Here is a 9668-nt window from a genome sequence, read left to right on the forward strand (position 1 = left end):
TGGCAAGCGAGATTCAATTGAAACTCATATTTCTAGAACATATTTTCTAGATTGGTATATATATTTTATTCTCTCGTGAATTTGATGGTTTTTGTAAATATCCATGGGAACCATTGTGATTATGCTTATAGATCACACTGAGTTAGTGATGTTGGTTAGGGGTAGAACACCAGCATTGTATAATGTGAAGCTCTGGATTTGATCTCCAGGACATCCCCCTCCCAAACACACACACACACACACACACACACACACACACACACACACACGATCACACTGAGTCACACAAAAAATGGCTGCAAATACTAAATTCTACCAAGTCATTATCATTAACTTTCTTAGATTCAGTAATGGCCTTTGGGTGTGTAAAAACTTGTCCATATTTTTGAAGATTCCCACTGAGGTATATATAAAGCAACACTCTGGCATGTGGGAATATCAGGAGAGGAAACACAAAGAAGCAAACACTTGAATGGTTGAATCTGATACACATATTTGGAATATACTGCACTGATCTCCCCAGTTTAAGTTTTATTGACACACAGCAACCGAAAGCCCCAAGTGTACTATAATAGAAGCAAATATCCAAAAATCAGTTTACCCATGTAACAGAAATGCAGAAAAACAATACAAATGTACTGACACCTCAGATGTTCTTTTGTGGCTCTTCCCTGAACAATAAAGTCTCAGGTTCATTCTGCCTCATTTTTTAGATTGATGTAAATGTTAATATTCAGTATGAATTTCTGTGTTTGACATATTTCTCTGAAACTGCTTGTGATCGTCATGGAGCCTATTGTCTGAAACTGTTTATTAATCACGCTTCTGTTTTTCACTGAATGACTACGTATATTCTCATCCATGCTAATGAACTTTAGATTTGGGAGCTATTACAAATAATCCTGAACATTTGCATTTAAGAGTTTTCTTGTATATTCAGGTATGTTGTGCATACATTTTGGCTATGTTATGTGTTGCATGTGTATAGATGCGATATACATACATACATACATATATAAACAAAGTCTTGGAAACTAGCACCCATAGGGTTCAAGACTCAATCTAGAGAGATCCACATTATTTCCTCCTCTACTGGTTAACCTTTTACTGAGTGTAACTATTAAAATTCAGTGAGGCCAAGTGGTTGACTTGATATGCAATCTTCTTTCAAGACTTTGTTCTGCAAACCCCATCTGATAGTTTTGGGAATTTTGTCCTAAGCAAGTGAATCAGAAAACCAGAATGATTTTACCAATCAAGATGATATATTTCATCAGTCAAGCTGATCAATCATTTTTCACCTCCATTATTTTCATGCCCTTAAAAAACCCTTGCACACCCTAAAGGACAGTACATGGGTTAACAATACCCATTTGAGTCCACACAATCTTTAGGCTAAAAGATGTCATTGAGACGGAGTGCTTGTCTGTGGTCTCTAGAAAAAGCCTTTCATGTGGCTAACACAGATTCCATTCCCCGTTGCAACCTTAGAGCACAGAACCAGGAGCAGCCTGTGAACACCATCTGGGCATGGTTCAAACCCCTCTCCTTATAAACAAATGTATTCAGGGAGATGTCCTTTATGAGCTGTAGATTCTACTGTCCTCCTAGCTTGGGACCTCCCAAAGTTAATTTTACTCTGTGGAAATCTCCAGATTGTCAGTGCTTGGCTTTGGGTGCTGTGAGAGAAACCCAGTTTTGATATAACATATGTGCATTGGCTATGAGGTCTCATGTACATATCTATGTATATGTTGGATATACACACTCATGTCTACTGTATATGATGGGCATGTTTGCTCTTGCTTCATAACAAGTTACCACCCACTTGGAAGCTTAAAACAACCACCATTTGAGATTAGGATATCTCAAGGCAGAAAGAAGCCATTCAAACCAAATGCTTGTCTGTGGTCTATGGACAAAGCCTGTTTCAGCTTATACTTGCTGTTGGCATTATTCAGTTTCTTGCGGTTGTAGGACTGGGATTCTGCAACCACAATTCCCTGGTGTCAGGCAGACTGCTTCCATTTCTTAGAGGTTTCCTACCATCCTTTCCCAGGGATGCCTTTTCCCAAAGGAACCAATGGTGAAGGAAACTCTTCTACTTTGAATCTCTCTGGTGTTTCTTCCTGCTACCAGCAGGAAAAACACTTCTTATTTTTCCATTTTTTTTCATTGAATCACCATGAGATATAGTTACAACGCTTTTGTGTTTAAGTTTTGGTCATACAATGATCAAACACCCATCCCTCCACCATTGCACATTTTCCACCACCAATGTCCTCAGTTATCCGCTTCCTAACTCTCCCCTGCCTCTATGGTAGACAATTTCCCCCATAGTCTCTCTCTACTTTTGGGCATTATGGTTTGCAATATAGATACTGAGAGGCTATCACATTTGGCCCGATGTGTGCTGGAAATAGATAAACACTCCACTTCTAAAGAATGCATATGGTTAGATGTCTACTTAGATTCTCTCTTTTCTAAGGTCAGCTGATTCATTGGTTGAATGACACTTGAAGAGAGAAAAAAAGCATTCTCTTTTCTGTGTACCATAACAACCATGAGCATGGGGTGTGATGTCTCAGGATAGCCATAGACCTGGGGATTTGGGTGGGGGATCTTGGAGTACACTTTGGAATTCTTCCTTCACAGAGCAGATATTCTACCTTAGATTAGAATTACCATGGGAGAGACATATCTGTCCTAGAGAGAAGATTGTGCTAACAATAGTAGGTGAATGTTCTCATTTTTCCTCTTCACCAATGCTTCCCATGAACAATCTTTAATTTTTGCTTTCCTGGTTGGTACTTAGTGGTATCAAGTTGTGGTTTGAATTTGTACATCCATAATGGTCATTTAGTTTGAACACATTTTTATGATTATTGAACCTCTCTGACTCATCTTTCGTGAAATATCCGTTCAAGTGCCTATTCATTTTATCAGTGGGTAAAGGTTTTGGTTCTCACAAAGGTGGATTCTTATACAGAAAGACTATTTCAGGTTTGCTTTTGGAAATAAGATTTTTAATTTATAAATTTATCAACAGTAACATTTAATGAACTTTAATATGATGGGCACTCTCTGAGTGTCCATCTTTAATGCTTTGTTAATAATCTTCAATTCATGCTAGTACTCCCATTTTATAAGTGATGAGAGAGGCACAGCCAGGTGAATGCACCTGTCAAAGGCCACACAGCAATTCAGAGTCAGCACTGGGTTTCAAACTCTGGCAGTTCCACTCTGGCAATTAAGCTCTAACCACTACATTCTGCAGTTTCTCCTTTAAAAGTCAAATTTAAAAACCTGCTTCAAACACAGAAGTCTAACAAGTTCTAACAATCACTTTAAGAATGGCTTTGATTCATGGTTGATTCCATTTATAAACCTGGTTAATTAAATTCCTATAAACATTTTAAGTTGCGGTTATAAATTTACTATGTTCCATTTCCTTTGTAAGTACCTCATTTGACTGATTTAATAAACAAAAGCCTCCTGGCTACTTAAGATTCTTAGACATTGAATAAATTAAGAGTTCGGCGAGTTCTATGTTTGCCTGAGTGTTTTAACCCTAAATGCTGATTTTTGTAAGTGTCAGGATCACAAGTCTACTGAATTTATCAATTCACATTATTTTTTTCCTCTCGCCTTCCTTTTTGTTGATGCTGTTCTGATGGCAGGGGTCAGACATTCTCTTGGTTGTGGTGCTTGTGTATCTGGTCATGGTTCTTGAACATCGGACATGGAGTTGGCAGACCCTTGGTTGCAGCCCTCATGCATACTCTGGTTTCAGTGCTCACTGGAGCTCACCATGGTGCATGTACATCCTTACTGGTGGCTTCCCAGAGATTCCCAGGCACCAGAAGTCCCAGTAGCAGAGTCGGAATGTGCAAAGCCAGAAGTAACCCTTGAACATCATCAACCCAACCAAACCTAACCAAAGAAAACAAAATAAGCTCAGCTACAGGAATTAACTTCCCTTAAGTCTTACAAACTTAAGACACCAGATGTGCATAGAATATCATCATACAAACGGACCAATGACACCAGTTTTATTTGTCATTAGTATTTTCCAATTTCCTCGGAGTGACAACACGTTTGCACTTTCAGAAAACAACTATTTCTTCCTAAACAAATGTGAGGGCTTCCCAAACTAGAAGCTACCCCAGATCTTCCCAGACTTGGTTTTCCCCACATCCCCTCTCTGCTGACTGAATCTGTTGGTTGCTTTTTCCCTTTTTCTTTTAGGACCACACCCAGTGGAGCTCAGAAGCTACTCTAGGCTCGGTGCTCCCAGTTATTTCTTCGGCAGGGGTCTGGGGACCATGTGGTGCTGAGGGTCAAGCCCGGACCTTACCCTTACCTTTGCTCAGCTTTTGAGCTATCATCTCTCCAGGATTTCCCTAAAGGACCAATGTATGAACCATGATTTGACCAGATTCTGGCCAGCAACCCCAGCTCCAGACTACAACCAAGATTACAGTCACTGCTCATGGCTTTCAATACTCGGGGACTATAGGGGCATACAGCCCTGGCTCTCCTTGGGGTACAATGTTACCTAATTCTGGGGGATCTCCCAGGAGTGCTCAGAGTCGGAGGATTGATGCTCCTATCATTGCTCGGTCAACCTCGCAGGACATTCAATGCTTGGGCCAGACAATAGGTTGCTGCTTACTCAGTCAATCATGCTGAGGGTGACCGAGGTCACTCCAGCATTGCTTGGGGGAACACCACGGTTACACCTGGCAATACTTAGAAATGTTTGAGGGTCAACAGGACTATACTTGACAGTGCTTGGAGGGCATGTGTCTTGGGGGTTAATCTCAGGTTCCTGCACTATCTCCTGAGCCCTGATTTTAGCTACATTCTTTTTTTGTTGTTGTTATTATTGTTGTTGTTTTAGGGGCTTACACCCAATAATATTCGGGGGTCATTCCTGACTCTGCACTCAGAAATTATTCCTGGCAGTGCTCAGGGAACATTATGGGATGCTGAGGCTAAAACCCAGGTTAGGTGTGTGCAAGATAAGCACCCTAACCACTACACTATCTCTCCAGCTTTTAACTAAGAGTTCTGAGTCCTCCATCATCTATATCCTCTCCTAAGGTGACCCATACTCTACTGGATTTAATAATCTACTTGCCCCTTCATTCCATCCTGATTCATTCTCCATTCTTCCTCTCTGTTAGGGCTGTGCAACGTGAGCATTTTTTACCATTAAAAACTGATGAAACGCTGCCACTTTGCCTGATTCAAATTATAGCTTCTACCACTGATCCGCATACATATAGGCACTCGGCCACCCACCCAATATCATTTTCAGTTCACCTAGGATCCTAGGCTAGAAACTGGCCAGCTTTGAATGTCCTAGAGAATGAATCTCAGTGTTCATTTGCTTGGATGGCTAAATGGGGGACAAATCAAAGAATGTTCATAATTTAAACACAAAGCTATTTGCCTGAGAAACGTCTACTTGACTAAAGATTTGAAATGAGATGTCAGACAAGCTGAAGAATTGCACATCCGCTGCCAAAACAGCCCCCATCCGTGCCCACCGGGAACAGGTCTACTTCCTTCTACGAATTTTTTTAAAGACAAACTGAGGGGGGATTCCAAAGTTCATCATCTCTCCTCCAGTCCCAAAGCTTAAGCCCCTTGTATCTTCCTGACCATAAAGCCTGGTTAATTACTTAAACGTGGTTTATTTATTGTGCAACTCACTGGAGTGGTCTGGGACCGAAGGAGCGACAGGGACCAGCGGATCATGAGAGAGAGGGCTCGGTCTGTGGACGTGGCATATTTGAACTCAGCAATGGTTTGTGGCAGGACCTGTTGTTCGAGCAAGGAAAGGAAGCAGCTTGCTTTGAGGCAGGTATAGAAACTGCTCTGACCCAGAGGCCCTGGCCTGGAGCCCACCCACCTGCTCCCTCTCCCTCTCTCTCCTTCCTCCCCTCCTTTCTGCTCCTTCCCTTTTCAATCCTGAGCTTGTAACCCTGCCAGAGACCGGTAGATCAACACCTCCCCTGCTCCTCACCCCCCTGACAAAAAGAAAACCTTATTACTGTAGCTACAATCAGAGCCAGGAGCGGTTTGAATGCACATATTGATAATCACAGCTGGGACTGCATAAGCAAAATAAAGCCAGCCAACTCAGAGCCCGTGGACAGTCAGAAACCATGGCAAAGCCATCGATTGCTGCCGTGCCTTCCTTCCCTATAGCAGAACGCGCGGAAGAGCTGCACTCTGGGTAATTTCCAGCAAACAATGTGCTGTAGAACGTTATTTGTAGGTCCGGAAAATCGAAGTGGGACCCCCAGCTCCCAGTAGAACATGCTTCGTTAGTGTGGAACAAAGGGCTGGCTGCAGGGGGGAGGGGACGGGGGAACAGTTGGAGGAGCCTGTGCTGAGACCCCACCAGGAGAGCCAGCCTCTTTCTGGGTGCAGCGCCTGCCATTTTTGAGGTGACAGCAACCAGCCTCCGCACTTGTTCAGAGCCAGGCTTTTCTGGAGGAAGCGAGTAAGAGACTGGGGTGTAAAAGCACCTGTTTGGGGCTCATTGATATAGTTTAGAGCTACGCTTGGCTTTCTGATGGTCAGGCCCCAGAGGAAATGGGAACACCCTCAGGCAGGGAAATTGGAGGTGAGCTCGATGAAGAGACACCCCCACCCCTCACCCTCACATGTCTGGACAGGGTCAGGAGGAAGCAGGAGAGGAGAATAAGATCCAGGGTGAGCTCGGTAGAGAGGCTCTATCCCCGGTCTGAAAGGGCTGGAGGAGGGGCTGGAGCGATAGCACAGTGGTCGGGTGTTTGCCTTGCACATAGCCAACCCAGGTTCAATCCCTGCCATCCCATATGATCCCCCCAAGCACCTCCAGGAGTAATTCCTGAGTGCAGAGCCAGGAGTAATCCCTGAGCATCACTGGATATGACCCAAAAAGCAAAATAAATAAATAAATAAATAAATAAATAAAAGGGCTGGAGGAGCAAACACTGGAGGCTCTCAAGGGGGCTTTTAGCTGTAGGACAGGACAGTTAGCATCTCCCCCCACCCCCAACAAGCTGTGGCCTCTTCTGGGAGAACTTTGCCACTCCCAGAGCAGCCTGTGGAAGGAAGAAGAGGGGGCAGGGAGGGGAGGGACCTTAACTGTACTCTCATCCTGGAACCTCCAGTCTCAAGCAGAGACTTATACGGACCCAACCCAAGAAGAGGCCAAAGGACGAGGAAGCCGTCCACGCAGCTCTCCAGGACATGTCTCTGGTCCAGCATAAGTGCAGGAAGGTGGAGAGCCTTCTAGAAATGTCCAGGATGACGCCCCTGCTGTGGACCCCCACACTTCCCCAGGCGTTATTTTATTTTTCCTTCACATCCATTCACAGAAAGGGGCTGGCCTGACTTCAGGGGATTCCACCTGGGGGAAGGGGAAACTCCTGGGTTTGGAGCAACAGTGGCATTCTCAGGCCTGTCTGAGTGTCTCCATCATTTCCCAAGCGTTTTCCTCCACGTCACATGCTGCAATGTCCCCTCACTCTGGCCTCAGAGTCTCGCATGGGGCCTGGAGTCCCCAGGTTGCCCGGTACATGAGGATGAGCAGGTGAAGGAGTGATGGCTGCCCACTCCAGTCAGAGGGGAGAGGCCACCTAAACCTGAGAACACAGGCCTGGGTGGCCCTGTTCTGAGCAAATCAGCCTTGCAGAAGGAGGGAAGCTTCCATGCACAGTCTGCCCCCTGGTCTCACCTCATCATCTTGAGTTCTGAGTGAGGCCCCTTTTCACCCATCATTGTCTCCCTCATGCTCTGCAGAGGGACAGATCACTCGTTCCCTTCACAGAGCAGCCGCATCTCCACAGCTCCATACTGTGTCCACCACATTCTTCCTGGCTCTTCTCCAGAGAAGCAACCAGAGGCTTAGACCTGGGGAAAAGAAAAGACCCTCAGGGGCTGGAGGGATAGTACAGCAGGTAGGGTGTTTGCTTTGAATGCGTCCAACCCGGGTTCAATCCCGGTATCCCGTATGGTCCCCCAAGCATCTCCAGGAGTGATTCCGGAGTGCAGAGACAGGAGTAACCCCCGTGCGTTGCCAGGTGTGACTCAAAAAGCAAAAATAAAAAAGAAGAAAGAGAAAGAAAGAAAGAAAGAAAGAAAGAAAGAAAGAAAGAAAAGAAAAGAAAAGAAAAGAAAAGAAAAGACACTTGGTCTCTACAATCCCATACTCTCCTCCATCACACATCTGGCTGTGAGGAACAGAGGCCCCAGAATGGACTCTTAATACATAAGGTGGAGGAAGCAGATGGGGGAGGAAGAGGAAGAGAAGAGGAAAAAAGAAAAGAGGTCTGCAGCTGCCCACAGGAGGGTTAGAGATGGCAAGGCAAGCACCACCCTCTCTCCGGGACACGGTTAGGAGGCATCCCCACCTTTCTACTCTCATTTATTTTCTTGGTCACAGCTAAGTCCCATGGTAACCCTGGGCTGTAAGAGAGGCTGCAAAATGGAGTCTTTTCAGTGGTTTTTTTTTTGCCAAACTCAGCATTTTTTTCTCAAAGAGGAAGAAAGCGCTCACTTTGGCAGCACATATACTAAAACTGGAAAAATGCAGAGAAGATTAGCATGGCCCCTGCGCAAGGATGACACTCAAATTCGTGAAGCGTTCCTTATTTTTGGAAGTATTTGCAATAGTGGTTAGGCAAGAAAAGGATATTAAGGACATTCAGGTAGGAAAGGAAGAAATCAAGCTCTCACTATTCGCAGATGATATGATGCTATACTTAGAGAACCCTAAAACATCTACCAAGAAACTCCTAGAAACAATAGACTTGTAAAGTTGCAGTCTATAAAATCAATACCCAAAAGTCCATGGCTTTCCTATACGCAAATAGTGAGAGAGAAGAAAGTGACATGGAAAAAACAATCCAGTTCACCATTGTGCCCCAGAAAATCAAGTACCTAGGAATCAGCTTAACTAAGGAAGTAAAGGACCTGTACAAAGAAAACTACAAAACGCTACTTCAGGAAATAAAAGAGGACACAAGAAAATGGAAAGATATCCCCTGCTCATGGATCAGAAGAATCAACATTGCCAAAATGTCAATACTTCCCAAAGCATTGTACAAATTCAATGCGATCCCTATAACGATACCCATGACATTCTTCAAAGAATGGAGCAAACACTCCTGAAATTCATATGAAACAATAAGCCCCCATGAATAGCTAAAGCAATTCTTGGGAAAAAGAAAATGGGAGGAATCAACCTCCCTAACTTCAAACTCTACTACGAGCAGTAATAATTAAAACGGAATGGTACTGGAACAAAGGCAGAGCTACAGACCAACGGAACAGGGTTGAATTTACTGACATCTCCCCCCAAACTTATGATCATCTAATCTTTGATAAGGGAGCAAGAAATGTGAAGTGGAGCAAGGAAAGCCTCTTTATTAAAGAGGAAGAAAAATACCTTTAGGGACAGTAAACAGATCCAACTAAGTGTAAACATATAAAACCTATATAGTTTACATTTAAATTTTCAACTCCTGCTTGAAAAATTAGAAAGATGTAGAGTACTAGAAGATATTCCTATTTCTAGGGATTGGAGCAATAGCACAGTGGGTAGACGTTTGCCTTGCACACGACCGAACCAGGTTCCATTCCCAGCATCCCATATGGTCCCCTGA

The 9668-nt window shown here is 44.0% G+C and overlaps 1 non-coding gene across 1 annotated transcript; it reads left to right on the forward strand.

The window, feature by feature from the left end:
- Positions 1 to 8552: 8552 nt before the first annotated feature.
- LOC130045545 (U6 spliceosomal RNA) lies at positions 8553 to 8659 on the forward strand. The gene has a single exon (XR_008795541.1). It is a non-coding gene; the product is annotated as a U6 spliceosomal RNA (small nuclear RNA).
- The last annotated feature ends 1009 nt before the right edge of the window (positions 8660 to 9668 follow it).

This window comes from Sorex fumeus, unplaced genomic scaffold (genome assembly GCF_029834395.1).
Source record: "Sorex fumeus unplaced genomic scaffold, SorFum_2.1 ptg000128l, whole genome shotgun sequence".
In the NCBI taxonomy this organism is placed as follows: domain Eukaryota; kingdom Metazoa; phylum Chordata; class Mammalia; order Eulipotyphla; family Soricidae; genus Sorex; species Sorex fumeus.